The sequence below is a fragment of the Physeter macrocephalus genome, chromosome 6 (assembly GCF_002837175.3).
Source record: "Physeter macrocephalus isolate SW-GA chromosome 6, ASM283717v5, whole genome shotgun sequence".
NCBI classification, from domain to species: Eukaryota; Metazoa; Chordata; class Mammalia; order Artiodactyla; family Physeteridae; genus Physeter; species Physeter macrocephalus.
Window position 1 is genome coordinate 85,707,677 of NC_041219.1, and position 11,385 is coordinate 85,719,061.

The 11,385-nt window shown below is 42.2% G+C and overlaps 1 protein-coding gene across 7 annotated transcripts in view; it reads left to right on the top strand.

The window, feature by feature from the left end:
• Positions 1 to 11,385, top strand: part of SARNP (SAP domain containing ribonucleoprotein) — a 59,953-nt gene that overhangs the window by 33,158 nt on the left and 15,410 nt on the right. The window lies entirely within an intron of this gene.

Consider the following 11,385-nt stretch of genomic DNA (forward strand, 5'->3'; position numbering starts at 1 on the left):
TTCAGCAGCTTTCTTAGAATTGAAGAGAGTTAGCGCCTTCCTCTGGATTAGGCTTTGATTTAAGGGAATGTTATGGCTGGTTTGATCTTCTATCCAGACCACTTAAACTTTTTTTCACATTAGCAATAAGGCTGTTTTTCTTCTCTTTCTAATGTTCATTGCAGTAGCACTTTTAATTTCCTTCAAGGACTTGCTCTTTGCATTCACATCTTGGCTAACTGTTTGGTACAAGAGGCCTAGCTTTTGGCCTCTCTCAGCTTTTGACATGCCTTTCTAGCTTTTGATTTAAAGTGAAAGATGTACAACTCTTCCTTTCACTTGAACAGTTAAACACCATTGTAGGATTATTAATTGGCCTCATTTCCATATTGTTGTGTCTCAGGAAATAGGGAGGCCCGAGAAGAGGGAGAGAGATGGGAACGGCCAGTTGGTTGGTGGAGCAGTCAGAGCACACACATTTATTGATTAAGTTCTCTGTTTTTTATGGGCATGGCTTGTGGTGCCCCCAAATAATTACAGTAGTAACATCAAAGATCACTGAGCACAGATCGTCATAACACATATAATAACAATGATGAAAAAGTTTGAAATGTTGCAAGAATTATGAAAATGTGACACAGACATGAAGTGAGCAAATGCTGTTGGAAAAATGGCTCCAGTAGACTTGCTCATCATAGGGTTGCTGCAGACCTTCAGTTTGTGAAAAGTACAATATCTGAAGTACAATAAGTCGAAGCACAATGAAACAAGGTATACCTATACACTAGTCATTAGCCACATGTGGTTATTGATCACCTGAAATGTGATCAGTAGTCACATGCGGCTAATGATCAGTATAGTCACACAATAGCTAGCGTGACTAGGAACTGAATTTTTAATTATTTTAAATTTAAGTAGCCACATGTGTATTGGACAACTCAAGTCTAGCTTATGTCTCCCACACAGCTTTCATACTTGGAAGTAGCATAGAAATCCTTTATCAGACCACCTGTTTGGATTACTGTTTCCATAGCCCAGAATTTTTTAGTACTTGTAGAATATAAGCAGTTTCAGAGTGAATTTGTAGGAGGAGAGAAATTGGAGGAAAGGGAATAAGAGATAAGAAGAGGAACTGTTCTTTTTTTCAAGTAACTTTTTTTCTAGAACTTAGTGTTCTAGACCCAAATCATGAAATTGCAACTGGCTGCGTTCTCAGTAAGAGTTGCTTTGTTCAGAGTCCTGTGTTTAACAGTTCTCTATCACCAGAGATGATTTGCTACCCAGTATTTGCTTGGCCATAGGTTAGTGGTATGATTAAATTTGTATTTATGGAACAGCCAGAGCAGCACAATTATGTCCACCTCATCCTGGGGTCCTGGGTTCCAGTATAGCCTCCTCCTGTGTAATTTGGTCATCTGTCTTTAAGTTTTACAGTTCTCTAGGCACAGATTTTATTCAGTTAGATATGGTGCAAATAGTGGAGGTTAATAGGTGATGTGAAGATACCTCTTCTTCATCCTAGTATCCTAAAAGGGGCAATGAGAGAGACCCACTCTCTTGTCACCTCATTGCATGGAGTTTGTGTTTGCTTGATCCAGCTTAAGGCCCTCATTGCATCATGGTTTCTCTTCAGTAGATTCTGCTGCATACCAGTGGATATGATAAAGAGAGAGAATGTGTGAGAGGAGTGAGCCGTAGTGTTTGTGACAGATTTTTTTTTTAACTGTCACAATCTGACCGTCTCTTCATATTTTAGATATATGGCTTCAGCATATTATAAATTTGAGGGTATCGAATTTCTGCTATTCTTCCTTGGCTAACTTTTGCATGACTGCTCATATATTTCACTTTTCAGCTCCACTAGTATACTGTACACATTAGGCAGTACACAGAAACTTCAAGAAATGTGGCTCCCCCCGCAACCATCTTCCCTCTCTCCCCCTGCCCAAGAAAACGACTTGTCTGTCCATGTTTCCAGCTCAAGTCTCAGTAAATAGAATCCTGTTGGTTTAGGATAATGGGAAGTGACAGGGCAAAGAATGGCACTGGCATTTATAGACATTTTTTACACAAGAGGCTGTACATTGTCCCCTCCAACTCTTTGGGCTATTTGAGGATAAAATGGCATGCCTTTTCTCCTATAAGCTTCATAGTGACTGTGGGCTGAGAAACCTCCCACCCCCTCAGACAAAACAAAACCCAGATAAATAACCTCTGCCTGGTTGGTTCTGATTGATCACCAGCTAAGTTTTCAGTCTTGTGCTTAACTGGTTGTTTTTTTTCCTCTGGTCAGTTTTCCATGCCTCCCAAGAGAAGTAGTGTTTGGGTCAGTCCTCTTGGTGAAGGACTTGGCCTGGCACATAAGAAATTCATCTCTAAAAGGAATGGGTAAGGGAAATAGATGGGAAGCCAGCTCAGTTAATATATGATGGTCAAAGGACGTTAGTTTTGGTAGAAACTAGGTCTGGGCTTAGAGATGTATTGTTAACTGATGTAGCTAATCTGCATGGGTTGGATTTTTTGTTTGTTTGTTTTCAAACATTGACACATTTGGGAACGTGAAACTTGATATTTGAGGAAGTTATAGGAAATCCAGCTAGGGGAGTATTACAAAGAAACACAAACAAAAACACCAGGCCCAGGCACTAAGCAGAAAACTGGAGTGTGGTTTATACTTTTCTCCCTTCCCGAGAATGTGAGGGGCATGTGTTACTGCTTCTTGATTCTTGATTAGTAGTAGTAAATGTTGGTGTTAGTACATCTTCTTTACTTCTCTACTAGGATATTACTGAGTTTTCCCTACTTGTAGTTCTTCATATAGGTAACTATCCTAATGAGTTATCTTAAGGGGCCTGTAAACCCTAAAGGCTACTTTTTTCATGTTCGTGCTTTTTGCCACTTTTCTTCCCTGATGAAATGTTCTGTGATGCACAGTGTTAGAATATATTGATAAAAAGGTTGAAAACAAATTATTCCTCCACTGACTATCTTCTTATTGCTGAGGCTGGTAGCTAGAAGAGTCTTGGGTGGCTGCAGTGATTAGTTTCATGAACCTTTCGTATAATTGTATATTTTTGCTCACCATTTGTTGGGGATGGACCACTTCAGAGTGAGAGAGACATTGGACCTATTGTTTTTGAGGAGCTTGTCGCTGAAACGTGTTGAGATATCAAAGAGGAAGCTGGGACAAAGAGTCAGTTCCAAGCACAGGAGGGCACAAGTGTCTTCTGTCATAGCGGTCACCAACCTTTTTGGCACCAGGGACCGGTTTCGTGGAAGACAGTTTTTCCATGGCCGAGGTGGGTGTGGGTGGGGGGAGGGTGGGGGTGGTTCAGGGGGTGATGGGAGCGACGGAGAGCGGCAGATAAAGCTTTGCTCGCTAGCTCGCCGCTCACCTCCTGCTGTGCGGCCCAGTTCCTGACAGGCCGTGGCCCAGTTCCTGACAGGCCGTGGACCAGTACTGGTCTGTGGTCCAGGGATTGGGGACCCCTGTTCTAGCACACAAATTTCATTATGGCTTGTCTCCATTCACTCTCTTCTGGAAGGCCTATTTGTTTCTATCAAGTTTCCCTTCCACCATCTGAAATAAATGAAGAATGTTTGTTTCTTCCCTTCAGCAGTGGGTTTTGGTACAGAGGTTAGTCAGCGGGATATGGAAAGAAGGAAGTTCACACTATAGATTTACTTCCTTTTTTAAAAATTATTTATTTAATTTATTTTTGGCTGTGTTGGGTCTTTGTTGCTGCGTGCGGGCTTTCTCTAGTTGTGGCGAGTGGGGGCTACTCTTCGTTGCGTTGCGCTGGCTTCTCATTGCGGTGGCTTCTCTTGTTGCGGAGCACGGGCTCTAGGCGTGCGGACTTCAGTAGTTGCAGCGCGCAGGCTCAGTAGTTGTGGCGCACGGGCCTAGTTGCTCCAGGGCATGTGGGATCTTCCCAGACCAGGGCTCGAACCCGTGTCCCCTGCATTGGCAGGCAGATTCTTAACCACTGCGCCTCCAGGGAAGCCCCCACAGTATAGATTTAGAAGTTGAGGGAATTCCCTAGTGGCGCAGTCATTAGGACTCTGAGCTTCCACTGCCAGGGGCCCGGGTTCAGTCTCTCATTGGGGAACTAAGATCCTGCAAGCTGCGTGGCATGGTCACAAAAAAAAATTTGGTCACCAGCCTTCTCAGAGGGTATATAATTGGGATTTGTTAACTAGTTTAGGCATGTATATACGAACCTGTTCCAAAGGAAGAACTGTGGGACTGTGCATAGGACATTGTCAACTTGGAACTGTAAGGACCTGAGGAACCATAAGCTATGGTGAGGAGTTTGGTAGAATATTTTTTAAAGGGGTAGAAGATTTAGATCCCAGGAAAAGTAGCATGCTGAATAGGTTTGGGCTCTTTCCAACCACATATATTCAAGCAGCAGTACTTAGGCCAAGGGCAACACTTAATTCTCTATTTCCTTTTCTCATGGTGCCCCATGAGACCAAGAAAAATGCAGTTAGTAGCATTGCAGATGGAAAAAACTTCAGTGTAGATCCTCTCAGTCGTCGTATTTCATTGATAAAGGGCTTTGGGGGGAAATTTCCCTCCCCTCCTCCTTCATCCTAGATTGTCATTTTCCCCAAAAATGCTTCTTCCACTTGAAAAATTGTATTATTTTAACTTATATTAACCAACAAGAAAAGACGATAAGAACAGGTTATATAGTAGATAGAGATGGCAGTTGAGAGTGGCTATCAGAGAAGATGAATTTCAGAAAAGCCAAGACCCAACCCCACATAGTCCTCAGCATTTCTGGGAGCATTTTAGGGCCCAACTAAAATCTAACCAGTCCTTTAAATCCCCTTCTTAATTCATAATAATTTGAAAATAAATATTTGGCTTTTTTTTTTTCTTCTACCTCCTCCTCTAAGATAAAAACACATACGCTGCTGTTTCTATACTCATCCATTGAAACAAACCTTGAGGGAGTGGTGAAGGAGCTGTTTAAAGAGGTAACAATAGGGAAAACTCTCTGACCTCAGTTTATCCCTTCATCTGGTTCTTCATTTGTCCCTGCTGAGGAACAGAACTTGTCTTTTGTCTGTAACACAAATACATCTTTACCTCCCTCCCTTCCCGCTTCCCCCCAACACCCGCTCTTCTCACTCCCTTCTATTATGATTCCAATCAATGATGTCATTATGTGTGCCATTCAACTGCTGTTGAACCACTTGGCTATAGGAATTTGGAAGAGCAAAGAGGCAGAATGGAATTTTCTCTCCTGCCCAGGGCTGTTGAAAATGTATTCTAATTTTAGCTAGAGAAATAGGAATCAGGTTTTTCTTTGCTCAACTTCTACCCTCCCTCTATACCCTAAACCTCAAACACATACTTTTTACCTGGCCATGGTTGAGAAAAAAGTTGGACAAGAAATGTTAGGAATATAAATTGACCACTTTAGAGGAAAAACTTTAAAAAATTGGGGGAAGCAAGATAAAATTTTTGGTGCTATATCAGCATTTGTGGCTGGTGTTTTGCCCTGTTCACTGTAAATTGGATCTTTGAGAAGTTTGTGATAGAGGGTTTATACTTCCTTAAGGTACGTGGTTGAGACGACTAGGATCTTGTACCATTTCATTTTATTTTTCTCTCTCTGATTTCATTCATTGAGTTTGAACCTAAAGAACTAGAGGCACAAAAGTTTGTAGTAAGAAAAAAAACTTACTCTCTTTTCTGTTTCCTCTGCTTGATACTCCGCCCCCACTAATGTCTTTGCATTCCTTCTTCTAACATGTCAGAATTGATGACTTCGATAAAAAAAACAAGTTTTATGCCTCTCTGTGGACCCCCTTAGTCTTTGCCCCAAGAGTAAACATACCCTGGAAAAGGAGGGGAATACTTCATTCTGTTGAGTCTGTTTTACTTTTAAATACCTTCAGCTTGGTTTTTGCCAACCAAGTTCTTGGGGTGGGGTCATTCTCTGAGTGCCAGTTTTTATTTTTATTTTTTATTTTTTTAAAAATTTTTGGCTGTGCTGCACGGCATGTGGGATCTTAGTTCCCCGACCGGGGATTGAACCTGTGCCCCCTGCATTGGAAGCATGGAGTCTTAACCACTGGACTGTCAGGATAGTCCGAGTGCCAGTTTTTTAAAAAGTGCCACTCTTAGACTCTTAGCATGTAAGGTTTTTAAAACCCACCTGTAAATCATATCTGATTGTATATCTAGTTGTATGTCTAATTTTGAGGTGACCGGTAGCTAGCTGGCTCTCTAAGCAGAGCAATATCTGTCCGATCACTCCAGATACTCTCCCTAGCTATGGTGAAATGTGAGCCAACCCTCTGAATCCAAGTCTATCCATCCTTCAAAATCTGTATGGGAGGAAAAAATGTGGGGTGTTTTGTTGTTGTTGTTTTTTTGGTTTCTGTTTGTGTTATTAATTTTTGGGGGGGTATGAAATTTTGGTGTTCAAACGCTCCTCATGATGTGAGAGCAGTAGCAGTATAGGAATGTTTAAGATGTATTTTAACACTTGAGAGACTAATACTTGAGTAATACTGTTTGTTAGGCTGACATTGATAAGGAGAGGTAACATTTTAAAGAATACATATGGGTTTGGTTCAAGTAAGGTTTAATAATAACATGATAGTTCATTCTCTTATGTACTCACTAAAATAGTAAAGTTGTTTTTTATGCCTGAAAGCTGAAACAGGTCAAATAAAATCCTATAGATTTTGAAGTTGCAGATGGGAATGAGACAGGGCATCAGATCGTGAGATGTTTTATAGGAAGATACTTGGTAGTGATTTTTGCAAACTAGCAAAGTCCCTGTTTTTAATAAAATCTGAGGTCCCTTGTTAAGATCTAGAAAATGTTAACTCCTTTCCTCCCTTCCTTTTCCTTTGCTATTCTTTTCTCATATTTTTAAAGATAGTATTTTAATCCATTTTTACCTTCTCATCCCCAGAGCAGATTGTTAGGACGGATATAGAAATGTATTTTCAGAGGGTTCCACATTTGGATTTTATATCACATATTGAATCTTTAAATCCCTAGCAATGAAGATATCTTTTTTTTTTTTTTTTTTTTTTTTGCGGTATGCGGGCCTCTCACTGTTGTGGCCTCTCCCGTTGCAGAGCACAGGCTCCGGACGCGCAGGCTCAGCGGCCACGGCTCACGGGCCCAGCCGCTCCGCGGCACGTGGGATCTTCCCAGACCGGGGCACAAACCCGTATCCCCTGCATTGGCAGGTGGACTCCCAACCACTGCGCCACCAGGGAAGCCCCAAGATATCTTATTGAGAAGGAGATTATATTTGAAATGCTTGGTGTCTGGATGTTAGAAAGTATTTATTGGGTGAAGAGTTTATTTAGGTAGAGTAGAGGGGGGCAGTTTCAGAATTTTCACTGTCATGCTCATCTTGGGTATGAAATGTTTCAGGAGGAAGAGCAACTGGAAATGAACAGACTCACAAGATGAGAGGTTTTATATGATGGACCTGTTTAGTGCTCTGAATGTACAAGTAAAACACATGAGCCTTAAGACAAAAGCCGTCTCTTCCCCTGTCTGTTCTCCACTTTATTGATACTCTCCCTCTTTCTCTATATCAGTTCTATAGAGGAAAAAAATACCTTTGTGTGCTTGAACCTGGTTGCCTCTCTCTTTTCCCCACATATCTGAAGTGTTCCCGGATCTTGCTTCGGCATGTTCTTCCTGTATTGAACTCCCCTGGTAAAAGAGTTTCTGTTCCTCTATTTGAATTCTAGGAAGGCAGCAAGACAGGTGTGCCTTAGAGCCAGCTGTGATTCCTTAATAGCTTTCTTTTCCCCTTCACGTTCCTGCAGCTGAGATAACCTGTTTGTAAGAAGCATAAGCTTTTTTGGAAGGCCCCTAGTGCTTTGGGGGGAAAGTTGGAGTGTAGTAGCAGCCTGTTGGGTTTTTGTGAGGGTTTGTTTGTTGGTTTGGTTTGGTTTTTTGGTCTATACTGTCTCGAAGCTATTTGCAATTATTCTCAACTGTTGCTGCACATAAGGGTCACCGGGGTCCCTTACAGTTCTCTAGGCTCTTCCTTTTGAGATTCAGATTTATTAGGTTGGAGCGAAGCCATAAATCTGCGTTTTAAAATATGTCAGGTGAAAAGAATCTGCTTTCCTAGCGCTCATTGTAAATTTCTGAATGCTCAGGTAACTGTTGTCCTTCATTCTCTGTATATTTTGGCTAAGACAGAATTCACCTCCCCTCAGAAGGTTTTAGCTTCCCTCTATTGACTTCTTGACATTTCTGCCAAGCTCTGCATCGCTTATCCTTAAAAGCAGCAGCTTCCTGACGTTTAAGGGAGGGAGGTGGAGACTTTTAATAGAAACTTGGTTTCCAGGGGTCTCAAGTGTGAAGCCTTCATTTCCTCCACCTTCCTTGCTTTGTCCTACAATCAGCTAGAGCAAGACCGAGACGACCTCCTCCGGTGTTGGACAAGAGTGGGGGTTAGGGAAGAAGCTTGATTTGGACAAGAGAGAAGAAGTGATGGGAGCTAGTGACTCAGAAGAGTGTTTGGTTCTGAGCTGACTGTGTACTGGGGCTTCAAATACTGTAAAGATAGGAGGAGATACAGTTCCTGGTAGTCTCTAATTCTGGTGTTGCTTTACAGTTCCTGGCATCCTTCTGGCTCTAGAAGGTTGAATTCGATCTCAACAGTTAAAAGATTGTTGAGAGTAGGTAAGATTGTTGTACTGGGAGGTGTGTTATGTGTGGTGGTATTGGAGTATCTCTTTACTCTGTGTGTGCTAAGATGATGGACTAGACCCTCTGCTAGTCCAGTCCTTCACCTTTAGTCCTGCTTAGGCTCTGTGCATTGGTCTTTAGGACCACCTCGTGTTCTGTGGTCTGGCTGGCATAAAGGCTGAGGAATAAACATGTTCAAATGAATTTCAGAAACTGGGGCAGGGAGGTGACAGCTGTGTGTTTAAGCATTAAAGTGTTTCTGAGAGAAAAACCATCAGTTGCTGTCATTTACCCTGAGAGTATGAAATTAGAAGCCCACTCACCCTGGAGTGTTTCATAACCTTTACCTCTGGGAAGTCAAGGCCATGTCATTATTAATCTACCATTGCCTGAAAGCCCCCAGGCACTGCTTTTCATCCTGCCATCAGTCACGTGGCAGCAAAAGTCGGGAAAGTCACCAGAAGGCTCCCTGTCTTCCTTTTTGCCTCACTCTTACCTTACATTCCCTTGGAAAATCAGATTGGCCTGAGAACTATTAACATCTTAGTATGGTAATTCAATTACAAAAGGAGGCAATTATTTGGGGTTTTTTTTTTTTTTTTTTTTTTTTGCAAACTGATCATCCGTAGCTCACTATCAGCCTCTCTTCCATCACTCCAGGGAAAAGACTTCTGAGAACATAACTGTTAAAGTAGGATAAATAAAGTGGCATGGTTTAGGTCCTATTGGGAAATATATATGAGACTCTTACACATTGAACAGTGTTGGATGTGGGCAATAGCTCAGTCATTAAAACAGCTATAGGAGAAGGGCCGACTCCAACTCAGCAGTACCTAAGCTTCCCTGAAATGTCCCTTTCTACTTGTAAGGATACCTCTGACTGAATTGTTTAGATTGGAATTTCTGCTTCTCATACATAGTGTAAGAAGGAATGATGTGCGTGAGCTCATTGTACTGACCAGAAAAAATACCTGGCTTGGTTAATTCTTTTGGTCTCCTATAAGAACAGTGAGGATATCTTTTATTTGAATTCAGTAAATACTCTTGCTTTGTGTTTTGGGATTTACTGAGTTCAAATTCCCTACATAAGCCTGGTTACATTTGGGTCACTGTTTTGTTTCTCCTACTTTATCTCTGTGATCCAGAGTGGCACTGGTAATAAGATTGAAAAAGGTGAATGCTTGGGCTTCCCTGGTGGTGCAGTAGTTAAGAATCTGCCTGCCAATGCAAGGGACATGGATTTGAGCCCTGACCCGGGAAGATGCCACATGCTGCGGAGCAACTACGCCCGTGCGCCTCAACTACTGAGCCTGGGCTCAAGAGCCTGCAAGCCACACTGCTGAGCCCACGCACCACAACTACTGAAGCCCGCAAGCCTACAGCCTGTGCTTTGCAACAAGAGAAGCCACTGCAATGAGAAGCCCGTGCACAGCAACAAAGACCCAACACAGCCAAAAATAAAAACAAACAAATAGGACTTCCCTGGTGGCGCAGTGGTTAAGAATCTGCTTGCCAATGCAGGGGACATGGGTTCGAGCCCTGGTCTGGGAAGATCCCACATACCGCGGAGCAACTAGGCTCATGTGCCACAGCTACTGAGCCTGTGCTCTAAGAGTGCCCATGAGCCACAACTACTGAAGCCCGCGCGCCTAGAGCCCTTGTTCCTCAACAAGAGAAGCCACAACAGTGAAAAGCCCACACACCACAACGAAGAGTAGCCCCTGCTTGCCGCAACTAGAGAAAGCCCGCACGCAGCAACAAAGACCCAACGCAGCCGAAAATGAAATTTATTTTTAAAAATAAATAAATAAATAAGTAAATTTTAAAACAAAAAATGAAAAAAGGTGAATGCTTTAGCACAGCCCATGGGGTGCTAATTAAATCAGAGTGGACTCCTTTTGGCAGAGCAAATAACCCTAGCACACTAAGCTTGAAGCGCAGTATTCTTTATTGTATTCAGGATAAAATTAGTAAGTTTTGAAAAATGTTCACCTGAATTTGAATCTTGAAGACACAAGTTGGGTTTGGAAGGTAAAGCTGGAACTCCATTTTGGGTAGAGATTTTATTTCATTTATTTTATAAAATTAATTAATTAATTAATCATTCATTCATTCATGCATTTATTTAGGCTGCACTGGGTCTTAGTTGTGGCACACTTAGTTGTGGCATGCGGGATCTAGTTCCCTGACCAGGGATCGAACCCGGGCCCCCTGCACTGGGAGCATGGAGTCTTACCCACTGGACCACCAGGGAAGTCCCTGGGTAGAGATTTTATCTATGGTACTCTTTGCCATAAAAAGAGGCAATCACTTTAGAAAGCATCTGTGTGATATTCACGCTGCCACTTGTTGCAGCTGATCTTCCACTTGGGACTTAATTCCTGGCTACAGTGTATATGTCATGGAAACCACTGACAAGAGCCCTTCCTTAATTTAAAATTTCGAGCTATAGCTTTGTACTTCAGTTCCCTCTCTTTTTCCTTCTTGGGGCACTGAGGTTTTTGGTTTTTTTTTTAATTAATCCCGTTGTATTTAGAGAGGAATAAGTTCTTAAAGGACCAACACCAACCCTGTGACTTTATGTCATCTTGTCTTCTAAGTTTCTACCTCTGGATCTGGGTGTTTGATCTCCATCTCTCTCTGTCTCTCTCTCTCTCTCTCTCTCTCTCTCTCTGTCTCTGTCTCTCTCTGTCTCTCTGTCTCTCTCTCTCTCT